This window comes from Chrysochloris asiatica, unplaced genomic scaffold (assembly GCF_000296735.1).
Source record: "Chrysochloris asiatica unplaced genomic scaffold, ChrAsi1.0 scaffold00026, whole genome shotgun sequence".
Classification (NCBI taxonomy): Eukaryota; Metazoa; Chordata; class Mammalia; order Afrosoricida; family Chrysochloridae; genus Chrysochloris; species Chrysochloris asiatica.
In genome coordinates, this window is record NW_006408544.1 from 6,387,088 (window position 1) to 6,398,090 (window position 11,003).

At 41.6% G+C, this 11,003-nt stretch overlaps 1 protein-coding gene across 1 annotated transcript in view; it reads right to left on the reverse strand.

Moving 5' to 3' along the window:
* Nucleotides 1–10,741, reverse strand: part of TESK2 (testis-specific kinase 2) — a 211,009-nt gene extending 200,268 nt beyond the window's left edge. The window contains exon 1 of the mRNA XM_006839702.1: nt 10,390–10,741. The gene's annotated coding sequence lies outside the window, so the exon portion shown is untranslated. The remainder of the gene's footprint in view (nt 1–10,389) is intronic.
* Nucleotides 10,742–11,003: the final 262 nt, after the last annotated feature.

The window sequence follows — 11,003 nt, forward strand, 5'->3', positions numbered from 1 at the left end:
CCAGTGCTTTATTCCACAGCACCACACCAGGACTCCATTAATATGATTATCACATAGTACTTCAATTGTTGCTTATCTGTGTCTTTCATTGGACTATGAGCTCCATGAGGGCTTGAACTCTAAGTTGTTGTTGTTGTTGTTAAGTGCTGTTGAGTCGGTTCCAAGTCATGTTGTTGTTGTTGTTATGTGCCGTGGAGTCGGTTCTGACTCATAGTGACCCTGTACAGGGTTTCTGAGGCTATAAATTTTAACGGGAGCAGAAAGCCTCATCTTTCTCCTGCGGAGCAGCTGGTAGTTTCGAACTGCTGACCTTGTGGTTCGCAGCCTGATTCGTAACCACTACGCTACCAGAGGTCCCTGTAGTAATCATGTATAGGTTTTCCGAGAAGCAGCTGATGGGTTTGAACTGCCAACCTTCTGCATGGCAGTCCAGTGTTGATTCTATAGCACCACATACACTCTAAGTCACTCACCTTCAAATGAATTAAAGAATCAAAGTTTACAGTGGGGAGGGGGGAGTTAAGCTGTTGTTAGATGCCATTCAGTAGATTACAACTCACAATGACCCCTATGTACCTCAGAACAAAACACTGCCTGGTCCTCGGCCATCCTTACAATCATTGCTAGGTTTGAACCCACTGGTGCAGCCACTGTGTTAATCTATCTCACTGACAGTCTTCCTCTTTTTCACTGACTCTATCAAGCATGGTGACTTTCTCTAGGAACTGGTCCCTCCTGACAATATGTCCAAAGTACATAAAATGAAATATCACTATTCTCCCTTCAAAAGAGAATTTTAGCTGTACTTCTTCCAAGAAAGATTTGTTCATTCTTCAGGCAATCTACAGTATATTCAACATTCTTCATCAACAATGTAATTCAAATGCATCAGTTTGTCTCTGGTCTTATTTATTCATTGCCCAGTTTTCACATATATATGAAGCAACTGAAAATACCATGGCTTGGATCAGGCACACCTTAGTCCTCAAGGTGACATCCTTGCAATATATCATTTGATTTCCTGACTGCTGCTTCCATGAATGTTGATTGTGGATACAAGTAAAATGAAATCCTTAACTTCAATATTTTATCAAGATGTTGCATATTTGTGCAGTTGTGAGGATTCTTGTTTTATGTTGAGATGCAATTCATATTGAAAGTTATAATATTTGATCTTCATCAATAAGTATTTTAAGTCCTTTTTACTTTCAGCAAGCAAGATTGTGTCATTTGCATATCACAGGTTGTTAATTAGCCTTCTTCCAGTCCTAACGCAGTGTTGTAGTTCTTCATATAGTCCAGATTCTTCAATTAGTTGCTCAGCATACAGACTGAGTAAGTATGGTGAAAGGATACAACCCTGACACACATATTCCTGATTTTGAACAATACAGTGTTCCCCTTGTTCTGTTTAAACAACTGCCTCTTGGTCTATGTATCAGCAGGAATACTCAACACCATGGAGTCAATTCCAATTCATGGTGACCTTATAGGGCAGAGTAGAACTACTCCTAAGGGTTTCCAGGACAGCAAATCTTTACAGTAACAAACAATCTCATTTTTCTTCTGCAGAATGGCTGATGGTTTGAACCACCAACCTTGAGGTTAGCAGCCCAACACTTAACCCACTGCACCACCAGAGCTCCTTCAGTAGGACTGATGTTGTTAAGTGCCACTGAGTCAGTTTTGACTTATAGCAACCCTGTATAGGGTTTCTGAGGAGGGGTTCAAACTGACCTTGAGGTCAAGTGCTTATCCTACGGCCCCACACCAGCACTAGGATTTCCAAAATAAATAATGTGCAAAATTTGCAAACCACAGCCAACTTGTGAGCAAAATAATTTCTGAGAACTTTTAGCCAGATTCTAATTATATCTAACACAAGGAACAACAAGACCAAATTATGCAAAAATATTTCAGGATTTTTACAGTACCTAGTTTTGGAAAAGATCCCATGCAAATTGTCTAAGGAAAATACTGACTGTAAAATCAACAGCACGCTGGTTCCACATTGCAGAAATAAAATTATGCCCGTTTTTGCTATTCAATGCAGAGAAAGACATGACAGTCTCTTTAAGCTTGTTCAAAAGATGATTGATTTAATAACACCATATTTCATCTGTACAATGATTTACAGTTTATAATTCACAAAGTACTTTGACCTTTACAATCTTCTGCTTTCTTGTTCCCACTGAATTGATTAAAAAAAAAAAAAAGGATTGAAACAGGGCAGGCCTTCCTAACTGACTTAAAATCCAAAAGCCATAAAAGAAAAAAACTGAGACGTTAGATTACGTAAAAATCTTAAAACTCTTACTATTTACTACATATATAATCCAGTATATATATTATATAGCAGTAATACCAATGATCTGTGAGTGGATACACAGACATTCAAACCAAGCAGGGGCAGGTAGGTGAATAGAACTACATTACAAATACATATTGGTTTTACAGAAGATATTCCTACATATGTATATTTATATATGCTGCAAATATATCCATGAATATAGTAGAGTGTAAGTGCTGTTGAGTTGGTTCCGACTCATAGCAAGCCTGTATAGGGTTTCCATAGAGCAGCTGGTGGTGTGAACTGCCAACCTTGTGGCTCGCAGTCCAGTGTTGATCCTACAACGCAATACCAGGAGTCCATAATACAGCATACAGGGAGGCCAAAGTTATGGAAACTTCTTAGCCACAACCAACACCTTAAGGAAATAAGTCACTGGGCCTGGAGGCTCAGAACCATAGTCTCAGAGGACATTAATGTCAATTGGCATAATATAGTCCACAAAGACATCCAACTTTGGTGAGAAACAATTGGGGTCTTAAAAGTTTGTGAGTGGTCTTTCCCCATCCAGACCAAAGAAGAATGAAGAAAAGCAAAGATACAAGGAAACAGTAAATCCAATGGACTACCTGAACCCCAACCTTCATGATCCTGAGAGCAGAAAAACTACATGGTACCCAGCTACCACTACTACTGAACTGCTCTGAAAGGGATCACCATATGAAATTCTGGATAGAGTTGTAGAAAACTGTGAAACAAAACTCAAAGTCACTAAAAGGAGACCAGGCTTGCATATCTGATAGCTTACTGGTGAAACCGCCCCCCAAGGCTATGGCCTTTAGACAGCCTTCAAGCCTAAAAAGGAACTCACCTCTCAGGCTCAACTTCCTGCCAAATCATAAAAAAGTCTGCATAGTAAACAATAACACCAAGGAGGTATGCACTCGTTAAAGCAATCAACCACACTCCATCAAAGGGCAACATTTGCCCAGGGATAAAGTTCAGAAGACAGAGAGGGATAGGATAGAAGGACAAAGGGAAATTGTAAACACAAGAAGTGGAAAGTGCTATTACACTGTGAGAATTGCAATCAATGTCACGAAAAAAAAAAAAACGTACGAATTGTTTAATTGCACAATAGTTTACTCTGTAAATTTTCATCCAAATCACAATTTTTAAATTCTATAAAATTTTTAAAAATTAAAATTCCCAAATGGGGGGAAAAAAATAGTGAAAAACTGGATAGCGTCTGGTTATCATTATAGAACATTTTGCTCAAAGATTCCATGGAAGAATCCTGGTCAAAAAGGGAGAAATGCAGAACTGAATTTCAAATTCTCATGGACTCCAGCCCTTTTGGAGCCATTTGTTGTTGCTGCTATCTCATTTAATCTTAAAAACATCCTTTGAGTTAAGTACTATATAGGGTTTCCAAGAAGTGGCTGGTGATTCAGAGCCTCAGACCTTTTGGTTAGAAGTCCAGTGTTCACCCTACACCGCCACACCAGGACTCCTCTGGAGCCATGTTGTTATTGTTTTGTCAAGTCGGTTCTGACTCATGGCGACCCTGTATAAGGTTTCCAAGGAGCAAATGGTGAGTTTGAACCACTGACCTTGCACTTCAAACCAACCTTGCAGTCCAGTGCTTATCCTACAGCGCCACATCAGAGTACAAGAATTATAGCGAACAGAGGTAAATACTGTTAACTGATGGTACAGGAAAGGGATCACAATCATTGTAATAACAAATTGCATAATTTGTTGAATGTGGGACTGATGATCTGTTCTGTAAAGCATCACTCAATTCACAATACAAAGTTTTAAAAAATAAACACAACTGAGACAATAAAGCTATCTTCATATGATGATATGGAAAATACTATAATACTCAGTTGGTCCAAAACTTTCACCATCACCCACACTACATAATACAATGTAATAATTAGATTTCATCTATTATTGTTGTTGTTGTTGTTATGTGCTGTGGAGTCACTTCCGACTCATAGCAATCCTGTACAGGGTTTCTGAGGCTGTAAATCTTTATGCGTGCAAAAAAACTCATCTTTCTCCAGCGTAACAGCTGGTAGTTTCGAACTGCTAACCTTGTGGTTCACAGCCCGATTCGTAACCACTACACTACCATAGCTCCTTAGACTTCATCTAATGCAAGGAGGCAAAACCAATAAAAGCTTTTATTATAGGTTTCAAATTCTAACACAACATTCAGTTTGCAGAACGAAATGAAGTATATAAGAAACTTGTACACAGGAAAAAAAGTTATAAAAAGTAAGTCAGCTTTTTATGGGCACGAGCACACATAAATGTGTAATCTGTTCTTCATAATTTGCTAAAACCATAAGTACAAATGTTACTGGGATGCTGGGATGGAGATCCTAGCCTTCCAAAACATACCTTTAAACAAAACCAAGGTATTGCATATGCCAAATCACAAAGGATTTGTGTTTGAGATACTATTTCAAATATACATCTATATGAGAGAACAATACTTCATAAATCCAAGGCACCAGGTAACTTGGATCACAGCATCAATTTACACATCAACATCTATACGCAAATACTACTTTCAAGTGCCAAAGAAGCCTTCACCCAACTCTGAGCTCCTCCTTGGTAAGCTGCCCCATCTACAGGATCTATTAACTCCTATGTTCCATTTCCTGTTATCATACTAGGCAACTGTAACATCCACATTAAAGACCTAAATAAACACACTCGTTTCTTTTTTAAACCTTTAAACAATTTACTGTGTTACTTTTAAAAATACCCCTGACCAACATCATCGCTATTCAGAAGCCACAGTCTTTCACACCTCAGAAACCACTGTGCAGAGCAAACCCTGTGCCGGCTAGAGCCCAGGCCCAGATAGTCTAACTTCCTCTGGGGCTGTAAACACACTTCTCAACCTCCTACTTACTCAATAACCTACAATTCCCCTTTCCTATCATTTCAAGCCTCGACTTTCATTACTGAAGGATTCTCTAAGAAAATTACTGAATGATGCAGAAAGCATCAAAATAAAATGGAAGAAATACAGAGTCACTATACCAAGAGGAAATGGTTGATGTTCAACTGTTTCAAGAGGTAGCGTATGATCAAGAGCCAATGATACTGAAGAAGCCCAAGATGCATTGAAGGAATTGGCAAAGAACAAGGCACCAGGAATTGATAGAATAAAAACTGAAATCTTTCAAGAAAGTGAAGCGGCACAAGAGGCACTCACTCATCTCTGCCAAGAAATTTGGAAGACAACTATCTGACCAACTAATTGGAAGAGATCCATTATTTGCACCCATTCCAAAGAGAGATGACCCAACAGAATGCAGAAATCATCGGACAGTATCTTTTATATCCCATGCGAGTAAAGTTTTACTAAAGGTAATATAGAAACAGCTGTAAGCATACATTGACAGAGAACTTCAGAGGTTCAAGCTGAATTCCGAAGAGTCCATGGAATGAGGAATATCACTGCTGATGTCCGATGGATCTTGGCTGAAAGCAGAGAATACCAGAAAGATGTTTACTTGTGCTTTATTGAGTACACAAAGGCTTTAGATTGTGTAGATCATGACAAGCTATGGACAACATTGCAAAGTATGAGTATTCCAAAACACTTAATTGTGCTCATGAGGAATCTGTACATGGACCAAGAGGCAGTTGTTTGAACAGAACATGGGAACACTGAATGGTTTAAAATGAAGAAAGGTGTGCGACAGGATTGTATTCTTTCACCATACTTATTCAACATGTATGCTGCGCAAATAATCTGAGAAGCTGGATCATATGAAGAAAAACGTGGCATTAGGATTGGAGGAAGACTCATTAACCACCTGCGATATGCAGATGATACAACCTTGCTTGCTGAAAGTGAAGAGGACTTAAAATATTTACTGATGAAGATCAAAGAGCACAGTCTTCTATATGGATTGCATCTCAATATAAAGAAAACAAAAATCCTCACCACTGGACCAATAAACAACATTCATATCAATGGAGAAAAGATTGAAGTTGTCAAGGACTTCATTCTTCTTGGACCAACTATCAACACTCACGGAAGCAGCAGTCAAGAAACCAAACGACATTATTTCATTAGGCAAATCTGATGCACAAGACCTTTTTAAAGCATCGAAGAGCAATGATGTCAGCTTGAGGACTAAGGTGCACCTGACCCAAGCCATGCTATTTTCAATAACCTCATAAGCATGTGAAAGCAGCACAGTGAATAAGGAAGACCACAGAAGAATTGATGCTTTTGAGTCACAGTGTTGAAGAATATTGAAAGTGCCATGGGCTTCCCATAGAACCAATAGATCTGTGTTGGAAGAAGTGCAGCCAGAGTGCTCCTTGGAGGCCAGATGGTCAAAATTCATCTCTCATAGTTCAGACATATTGTCAGGAAGGACCAATTGCTAGAGAAGGAATAGAGTTTAGAAAAAGAGGAAGACACCCAGTGAGATGGATTGACAAAGTAGCAGCACCAATGGGCTTTCAGTGTAGCAACAATTGTGAGGTTGGCCCAAGACTGGGCAGTGTTTCGTTCTGTTGTGCATAGGGTCTCTGTGAGTGGGTACCGAGTTGATGTCACCTAACAACAACAACAATCATTTCAATAGCACTATTATTATACCTTATATTTTGTCTTTCAAAATATTTTCCAATTTTCTTATTACTACAAAACCTGGTCTTCAAAAACATTTTTTATTGTCTCATCATCACAGTACAGCAGACTTCCTGCAGTTTTTACTTCTAATAACCCCAGTTTAGACACTCACAATCATATCCCAATACTCTCTCTAGTACTACAAAGTTGTTCCTCTTTTTATCTTTCTGTCTTACCAATCACAAAGCTGGATCAACCCAATGTTTTTGTTTTTTTTTTAAACCCTCTTGATCTTAAGCCACTGGAGAAACTGTAAAACCCATGCTCCTAAATTCCATCACAAACATATTATTTCTTTTAACTGGGCCTTCTATGTGATTAGCAATCCTTTTTTCTTTTTTAAATCCATTCCTCACTGCAGATTTCTACTGCCACAATATTCAAGCCTGGAACTCACCATAGTTCCTTCAGGCTCCAGTAAGAATTGACTACTCCACAGTAACTGATCAAATTAGGAAAATAAGGCAATCTGTCACCTTTTTCCCTTCTACCACATCACTATCCATCTTGACCTTTATCTTTTTGGTATCAAAGAATGAAATTGTTGTTGTTAGGTGCCACTGAGTCAGTACTGACTCATCACAACCAGATGCACAACAGAACAAAACACTGCCCGGTCCTGGACCAACCTCACAATTGTTGCTACGCCTGCACTTATCACTGTCATCACTGTGCCAATGCATCTCTTTGGGGGTCTTCCTCTTTTTCTCCGACCATCCAATTTACCAAACATGATATTCTTCTGTCCAAAGCATGACAGATAAAGGTTGGCCATCCTGGCTTCCAAGGAGCACTGTAGCTGTGAGTACGTTATCTCCTATGTAAACCTTTCCGCAACATACAACATTAAGTTTTACCCACACGAAAAAGAAAAACAACACATGTACCAGGGTGGAAAGAATATAGATTTTGGAACTAAGCAGACCTTGTTCAAATCCTTGTCGAGTGTTTTACCAACTGTGAAAGAGGAATTTTGTTAGTATTGTTGTTAAGTACTGTTGCGTCGGTTCCGACTCAGCAATTCTGTACCTAGTTCTTATGGAGCAGCTAGTGGGTTTGAACTTCCTACCTTGCAGTTAGCAGTCCAGTGCTTATTTTATACTGCACCAGGACTCCAAAAGAGGAAAACTGATACCTTGACCACAAAGCTATTGTGATCTATGTAAAACAGCATCTTTATGGTACCTGACATATAGTATACTATATTCTCAATAAAAAAGGAGCTCTGGTAGCGTAGTGGTTATGATTCGGGCTGCGAACCGCAAGGCCAGCAGTTCGAAACTACCAGCTGCTCCGCGCAAGAAAGATGAGGGTTTCTGCTCCCATAAAGATTTACAGCCTCGGAAACCCTGTTCAGGGTCGCTATGGGTCGGAACTGACTCGACAGCACTTAACAACAACAACAACATTCTCAATAAAGACTGATTTCACTACTGCCAGCTCTCCTTCACAACCACTTATTAAAAGAGCAATTTCACTATCTGCCTCCCATTTATTCCTCAATCCACCATAATCTAGCTACTTACATCATTGCCAACACCATACAATCAAAACTGCCTTTCCAAGTTAAGAAGTGACCTCTTACTTAGTAACGTTAGTGTCTTCCTCCCAATCTTCATTCTACTTGACCTCTGGAGCAGCTGATACTGATGATCACCCCATCCCTTCTTGAAATTCTTTCCTCCTTTGGTTTCTATGATAACACCATTCTGTTCTAGTTCTTGTCCCATTCCTTTATCCTCTCTTTCTCAGTGTCTACCACCCTTCAAACAACGATGTTTCTTCTGGTTCATAGTTCTTTTCTTCTCTTCTTTCAGTATTACCATCCCATACTAAGGCTTAAGTTGTTGTTGTTGTTAAGTGCCATCGAGTCGGTTCCGACCCATAGCGACCCTGTACAGGGTTTCCGAGGGTGTAAATCCTTACTGGAGTAGAAAGCCTCATCTTTCTCCCGCGGAGCGGCTGGTAGTTTCGAACCGCTGACCTTAAGGTTCGCAGCCCGATTCGTAACCACTACGCTACCAGAGCTATATTCTCTCTTGAGGAGCCCAAGGCTGTTAATTATAAGGTCATCAGTTCAAGTCCACCAGCAATTCAAACCCACCAGTGGGGGTCCCTAGAGCAGCAGCCACTCTATGAGAGAAAAATGAGGCTTTTTGCTCCCATAATGATTTACAGCCTTGGAAACCCTATACATGACACTATGAATTGAAATCTCCCCAATGACACACAACCAACACCATAATCAGTCTCTCAACTCACAAATGTATGTAGTATTCAGTTCCAGCCTTTCTTCCAATTTACAAACCCAAATTTTCAGTTACCCACAGTCACCTCTGGAAAGCATTTCAAAGCAAATTCATAGCTGCTGTTGTTTGTTGCCATTGAGTGGATTCCTTTGGAAGCAAGGATCACCAGGCCTTACTTCTGAAGCACCTCTGGGTATGTTTGAACCACCCACCTTTCAGTTAGTAGCCCAATGCTTAACCATTTTCACCACCCAGGTTTTCCCTCCAAATAATTGCCTTCCCAAAAACCGACTTCTCCGTTCCCTATGTCAATTAACACTACCAATCTCTCCCATCAGTCAAGTCAGAAATCTCTCACTAATCCTCCCAACTGTTTTTCAAACCTCTTGGAATTGTTTGGCCTTCTTGTCATCTTCCTGCCACTACCCCAGTTCATCTTCTCACCTGGATTAGCACACTAGTTTCCTGTGTAGGCTTCCGGCCTCCACACTTCACTTTTAATTCTTCCTCTGCTTCCCGCAGAGGTAAATCCATGTTTCTGCTTACAAAACCTTCTCAATTGTTTAGCAAGATTTTTCTTCGGGGTATAATGTTTTAAAATTTGACAAACCTGCGTTTCATCTCTAGCTAAATCTGAATACTCGCTTGGTCTGGTTTTCAGTGTAGAGAGGAGGAAAAGAAGAAAGAAGAAGAGGAGTAGAAATGAGAAGAGGGAACCGGAGCGTCTGAAGTGAGGGACGCATCTCTGGAGGAAAGAATGGATGTTTTTGAGGGAAGAGAAAAAAGTCGGAACTCTGAGGGAGGAGGAGGACTGAGGAGAGGGAAGTCTCGGAAACAGGAGTTTTCTGAGGAACTGAAGGATTGCTGAGTCTGTCTGTGAAGAGAGGGAAATCCGTGAGGAGTCCAGGACCAGATTTCAGGAGAAATTGGAAAGGGTTTTACCAAGAAAGCGAGGGGCCTATCCCGGGACTCTGAGGAAAGTGGAAAGGGGAGGGAAGGGGACGAAGGAGAGGAATATTCCCAGCCACTGAGGGGTGGGCCTTTGGAAAGAAAAGGGGGTCCCCTTGCTACAAGACCCGAGCACCAACGCTCCGCGCGGCGGGGGCGAAAATAGCAGGTCCGCGCGCTGGCCCGGGAGCCCAGAGTGTGTGCCCCACGCGGCCTCCTGGCGTTACCTGAAGCGGGACAGGGCAGCCAGAGGGGTCCCTGCGCGGGCTGGAAGGGGAAGAGGCAGCAAAAAAAGACCATAGTAGCCCTCACAGCTCGGTGACGGCGGAGGCGGCTCCTCAGCCTGCGGAGGCGATGGGGGTCCCTAGCGCAGAAGCCGGCAACTCGGCAGGGCTAGCGGCGGTGGAAAACGAGAAGGCTCTGGCCATGGCCCCGCAGTCGGGGCGGCTCTCCCAGCATATTTGGCGGGGCCGGGAGGATGAGCCAACCGGCGAACCAGGGAGAGTAGCTATAAGATCCACTAGGTTGCCGGGCCGCGAGCAACTGAAACGTCTGTCCCGCAGAGCAGGGGAGCTGGGGGGTGGGGGCTCAAGAGGCTCCGCCCTCGTTTCGAGTCCTCCCCCAGAACAGCCAATCAATCCTCAATCCTTGATAAACGAGCTAGTGGAATTATCCAGTTAACGCTTAGGAATGCCACGTGGTATGAGGGGACGCAATGGGCGTACAGAAGAGCCAATCAACAGCCTTAAACGCCAACATTAGGGAAGAAGGGAACCAATAGGAAGGAAGTAGAGGTAAAAATAGAGGAGGCAGTGTGTTGAAAAGGCGGAACCAAGAAAGA